This window comes from Marmota flaviventris, chromosome X, assembly GCF_047511675.1.
Source record: "Marmota flaviventris isolate mMarFla1 chromosome X, mMarFla1.hap1, whole genome shotgun sequence".
Classification (NCBI taxonomy): Eukaryota; Metazoa; Chordata; class Mammalia; order Rodentia; family Sciuridae; genus Marmota; species Marmota flaviventris.
The window spans coordinates 107,206,937-107,213,657 of record NC_092518.1 but is presented as its reverse complement, the minus strand read 5'-3'; positions in this window follow the sequence as shown (position 1 = coordinate 107,213,657).

Here is a 6,721-nt window from a genome sequence, read left to right as displayed (position 1 = left end):
CAAAATAACACGAGCAGAACTCAAACAGCTAAAAAACGTTTTCAGAAAGTACCACTTAAAATTTGTTAAGCCATGCATATGTTCAACTATACAGAAAGAACCCAAGGTTATCTCGATTGTGACACCAAGCTTCATATTTAACTGTTGGCAGAACTTGCGGGCTATTTGAAAAAGTGGTGCAATAGTATCTGAATCTTGCATCTCAAAGACTGCCTGCCCTTTCACATTTCCCAGATCTGTTATAAGGAACTTAAAAAGAAGTGTAAAATGTCCTCAGCCACCATCTCCTAGAATCAGGACCCATTTCCCTCCCTCCCTGATTATTCCTCCTTGCTTGTTCAAGTAAATGCCATGTTGTTGTGCTGTGTTTTGGCGTGTGGTGGCTGCATCTGTCTACCATGCCTCCCTGTGGGTGGGGTAAACAGACTGAATAGCCACTATTGCTTGTGTGAACATGATACCAAAGCAGCTGGCCAATGTGACTTCTCTCACATAACCTGTTTTGACTCCATTTTCTACCAAATTGTCCAGCTGTATTGGTGTCATGTGAACATAGCTTTTATTAACCTGGGTAGGAATCTCATTTATATATAGGGTGTGTTTTGGTCATAGTTTCACATTAGTGACTCAGTATTTATACACTAATCCAATGGTTTTGTGTACATGAAAGGTAATTTACTAAAAAGTATGATTCTGATACAAAAATAACGAGGCTTTAGCAGGCATATGTGCCTGGGATGCCCATAAATACATTAACAATACATTAACTACTAGTGCAGAGATTCAAAAGAGCCAAAACCTTAAAAAATAGACCTAGTACTAAAGTCAAAGGGAAGTACCAAAGGGAGGACAAAAGAAACATCACAGTAGTTCATGCCACATTGTTTCATCTCACTTAGATTTATCTTTCAAATGTACAATTCTGTATTGAACCTCTCCCAGACATATTCAGAAAATTGAATTAAGTGAACTTTTTCCAACCTAAAACATTTTTAACTAATTATAGAGAGGCAGACTAGTTTTTACTAATAAAATTTACATGGTTATTTTAGTTCTCTGTCTTTACCTATTTATTTTGATTTAATCTTCTCTTCTGCCTAAGAAAATAACTATTTTCTAGGATGGGGTTTTTGTTCCATGATCATTAAAATTTGGAGAAAGGTCAGGATTAGTGTTAATAGCAGCTGCAGTTTCTCAATCTCTATGAACCCTGCAGTAAAAGAAGCCTCTTGGTGAGCTGGGAGATTTGTGCCCAGTGACAAAAAGACAGTTTGTAAAATGCTGTGTGATTGTAAGTTACCACAAATGAAAATACATGACAGCGCAGTGTGGCCTATACAAAATTTCCTGAGCCAGCTTCTGCACTTTTATCACCAAGCCTGAACATTTGTTATGTCTGAAGGAGAATTTATGATGGAATGTTTGTTTGGATTCTTTCCAGCTACTATCTAAATGCAGTTTGGGGTCATTGCCTTGCTTTGCTTTTCTTTAAAAATATGCAAAGTCAGAATCTCAGCTCATGTTAAGGTTTTTAAAGAGTCTGCCTCTTATTGCACAAAGAAGATCAAAAAGGAGAGGAAAGACCCCAGCAGACAATAGGGGAGGGTATATTCAAATATTTCATTTTCAAAGCCTTCAAGTTGAAATTACCACATTCTTACACATGTATTGAGACAGAGAGAGACAGAAAATTCATGATGAACTCATCTCTTTGCAATTGGAAGCACACCAACTCAAGATATTGTTAATCCAGACTAAAATCATATTATTGGGTTTTTCCTGAATCAGGCTTGTATTATTGGTGCAATATTTTTTCAGGATAGAATTCTAAAATGACTCACACACTTGTAGAAAATTTGAATACCTCCACACCAACCTAAAAATAAACCTTAAGTTCCTAGAACCTCTGATGTTATTTTAAATCAATGGAAAAATAATTTGTGAACTGTATATAAAGAGTGCATTCTTAAATGTGATGATGTATTTTATCACTAATCCAAGATGTCAATATTAGAGTCTATTTTGCTTATATTTTAAGTGATGATTATACGTTTTTGCAATTCACTGATGATGTATCATTTTCAAACTCCTTTAAATATTCATTAGAAACAAATATTTGAAGATTTTACTTAATAGTAATTACCTTGAACTGTGCATTTCTAGTTTGTAATACATATTTAGTTAGTTTGTGCCTTTAGTTTCTTAATGTTGTATTTGTATTATATTCAGGAAATGCACTTTTTATCACTTACTGCTGTGGTTTTAATACTGCCTTGAACTATTATTGTTCTCTTTACAACTCCTAAAATTTTGGGGAGAAAAGAAGAAAAAAACCAAAAGGTTAGCACTAATGAGTAGTAAATCTAAGAGAAACATTTTGGCATTTCTCAATAAGAACATGGAGATATTGAGTACACTGCTTCCTATTCAACTGAATAGAAAAAATGCCTTCATTGACTTGTACTTCTGAAGTTTAAATTAATGAAAGAATAACTCAGTTGCATTTCCTGATAAAAGTTAAAGCACTGTTAAGAGAAATATATGAATTTCTCACACCCAGAAGACAGGTGGCTGACACTGCATGGCCACATATCATTCACGTAAGTTAAAGTGAGAGTACAGTAGTTGGACTCTCCTGTGAAGAACATTCTGGGCTGGAGGCAGGGAATACTCTATGCTTGTTTCTTTTTCTAAATTAGGGCCATTTTATTTGTGTTTTTTGTTTTGTTTTGACTCTTGCACTAAAGTCTAGAGATCCAAATGAGCTGAAAAGTTCAGTTTAAGAGATCTTTAAGTATGTTTATTTTTGTTATCATTCTAATCATTATTGATTAGAAGCATGACTCCCAAAGGAAAGGGAAATAAAGCTCATTTCATACTAACTTTCAACAAAACACATACCATAGAAATAAGTATGTTTTATTTTTAACCCAACAAAATAATGTATAAAATAAACACATCATGTATTGTCAATTTATCTAAAAGATCTATAATATATAGAGTACACACATATAATATAATATATATATACAACATACCCAAATGTATGAAAACTTGACAATGTATAATTTGGAATTCATGTACTACCTCCATAGAGAGGTATAAAATTAAGACTTCTTATTAATCACTGTTGACACAATTTCTGACATTCCATCATGTTTTTCTTCTTTCTCTCTTTCTTCCTTTCTTTCTTCAAGCTATATTTTTAACCATACCAGGCCCCATTGTAATATCACCTGAGAGAGTCAGGGCAAAGTTGTTGCATTTATAAAGATATGTTCATGCTAAAGGCAATTTAATAAAGTTCGGGGGTAATGGAAGCAAAAGTACAGTAGTCAAATATTAAAAGAAAATTTCAGAGAGATTGAAACATATTCTAGGTTTTGGGAAAACATAAGGCTACAGATTGGATGCAACATTCTTGCTTTCTTGGAGGAAGTCACATACACATAGCTGACCTGACTAGTGCTTCAGTTCCCAGACTGCTCTTCCACAGCCTTCTGTATGGTTATTTATTCTGCAAAGAAAACAAAAACAAAACAAACAAAAAAAAAAAGCAAAACACGAAAAAGCAAAACAAAACAAAAAAAAAAAACAGAAAACAAGAACAAAAAAAAATCAACACAAAATAGTGACTATTATTTCAGTGTGTCCTTCATGTGAAAGCTATTGAGGACCAAATATATAACTATGTGTAAGAAGAAATTACTTCCTAAACAGTAACTGAAAATACTTAGTTAAACTTGCTGTGGATGTTGTCTTGGCAGTTGTCACCTTACATTATTTGTCAAAGGAAGTGTGTTTGGCAGTTAAAAATCTTTCCTTAGATTTAGTGGTGGACTTTAACCTCTTAAATACATGTTAGTATATCAGATTGTGTCCTTGAAAAATATTTTACTTGTATGAATCATGACAATGTCTAAATCTTTACTATTCTTCTGGCAAAAGCATCAGTAAGAGAGAAGGTGAAAAAGAGAAATATAGCCTTTACGTCAGAAAAATATTCTTTTTAGCTGCTTACTTTCTCATGAAAAGTAAAGATGTTTACAGTGTATGCCAAGATTTTCAGTTTCTATATAACAACAGTTAGAGGTTCTAATCATACTGAAAATTGTGTTATAATGGCCTGAGCCATGTTGCTAGGAAACAATAGGTTCCAATTTTGTATTCCTGCTCTCACTCCTGTGCTGAAAAGTGACTGGATACTGTACGGTTCATGTTCTCTGGCTGCAGTTAAATGGTCTTTTTGCATTTTGCTCTGGCTTTCAGGCCAGAAGCATGCATTTTTCTACAAGAGCATCACAACAACATGCTGTAAATATTTAAAGTTAAACATTATGTGTCGATATTTGAAAGAAAAGTACTTTGAATATTTCATTTTTAAAAAATAAAATTGCAAACGAACACCGTGTCCCAGTTTATTCATGCGCCAAACTGCATTCTCAAGTCAGTCTGGTCACCTGAGATAGGAAAAGTAACTCCCTGATGGGGAATAATAAAAACCACATCATCTCGAAAATGTAGGTGCAGAAATCAAAAAGGCACTAATCCTAGCCAGGTGTGTCTTCATTTTTATTATTCATACAAATAGGATCTCTGACACAAATGACCACTTAATAAACAAAGAAGAGTAGCTGCTGTGAATTTAAATGCCTCTAGGCTACGACTTTTTCAAAGGTTTTACTTTATCCCTTTGATGCTTTTCTCAGTGATAGAAAGAAAATTAAAAATAGTAGAAAAAGCTGGGGAAGGATAGTTAGAAGACCAGGATGCCCAAATGCATTTGACAAAAAACAGAAGTTTGACATAAAGGGGGTTTCACTCATAATAGACTAAAAACCACAACAGCTCTTCCAAGGCACTAGGCCATAAACAATTATAATTGCCATTTGTTGCTTGTTTTTCACAAGAAGATATTTCCAAGTGACACTGGGGAAACTGGCCAAAAGAAAAAATTCAACTTGACACTACAGGGGCAAAGAGAATCCAACTATCCCTTGCTGAAATGTACACCACTTCAAAATGCCCTGTTTATATATATATATGTAATACACGTGTATAAACATACTTATGTATATATACATGTATGTATACATGTATATGTGTATGTATGTATGTATGTATAAGTGTATATATCTATGTATATGTACCGGTTCATGTTAGCATGGAACACACACATATACACAGAGTGAAAAGATTCACAGCCTATCAACAAAAAGGGGGTTGACATTAGCATCACCTGGGGATTTTCTTCAACATATACAACATACCAAACTCTTGAGTATTTAAAAAAAGAAGAAGAAGAAGAAGACAGGCATAGTGGCACATGCCTTTAATCTCAGCGGCTTGGCAAGATGAGTCAGGAGGATTTCAAGTTCAAAGCCAGTCTCTGCAACTTAGTGAAGCCCTGTCTCAAAATTTAAAAGAGAAGGGCTAGAAATGTGGTGCAGTGTTTAAGCATCCCTGGGTTCAATCTTTGGTACCAAAAATATAACAATAAATAATAAAAAGGCAGGAACTTCTACATTGGCAGAATTATTAAAGGAAATATGGGCTTTCTCCTTTTTTTTTCTTCCCTGTTCACCTTACTTTTAGAGATCTTTGAATATCAATGTAATCAAACATTTTGCAATGTTACTACCTTGAAGTTATATAATTCTAGTACCTCAATAATTTTATGAGGTAAGTAGGATTTAATTATTCCCACAGCAAATGCAGTAACAGTCACAAACTCTTACCTAAGTTCACATAGGTTTTCCATAACTGAAGTGAAAGAAAAATTCAGGTCTTATGTATTACTGCTTTCGCTCTCTGTCCAATACTGAGTGTGGCATCACCTTCTGTCATCTTGTGAGAACAATTTCTTTTTTGTGCATAGTGGGGCATGTAGTCAAGATACATATGTGTATGGATGGATGTGTGTGTATGTTAATATGCTCTATCCAGTTTGTCACGTTTGTTTTATATTCATACATTAAGAATATCTTCATTTAAGAAACAAAAAAAAACCCTGCTGAGTATGAAGGGACATGCCCATAATCACAGAGGCTTGGGAGATTAAGGCAAGAGGATAGCAAGTTCAAAACCAGCCTCAGCAATTAACAAGGAAGCACTAAGCAACTCATTGAAACCCTATCTCTAATGAAATACCAAAAAAGGCTAAAAAACAAACCAAATAACCCAATGATAAGAATTCAACCTTTTAACTACAAGTTTAACCAGTGATCCCAAATTATAAAAAAGTTCAAAGTAGATAATTTAACTTCATTCTTAGCTGCAAACAGTAAAACAATGGTATCCCATTTACTGTAAGGGCAAACACAGATGGGAAAGTTGAATTTATGATACCATCACAGGAAAACTAGGCATCCTGCAACCTTGAAATGCTCAAGGGCAAATCTGCGTTTTATTATCAATAGACTTTAGATTCTGAGCTCAATAAAGTAAATCAAATAAAACATGAGCTGATGTCAAAATATTCTTAATAGATTTGAAAACACTTCTCACATTTTAAAATTTTCTATCCATTCTATCACAAAGAATACCTTAAATCCAGCACTTTATTTATACCAGAGGACTTGATCAGAGACATTCTCTGTAGACTTATTCTACCTATGCACTGCCACAAGTTTCCCTGCCTGTAACAAACAATTACCTAAGCTTGTCTCCCAGCTGACCTTATCTCTTAAGAACAAATTTCAAAGGAAATAAACTAGTATTT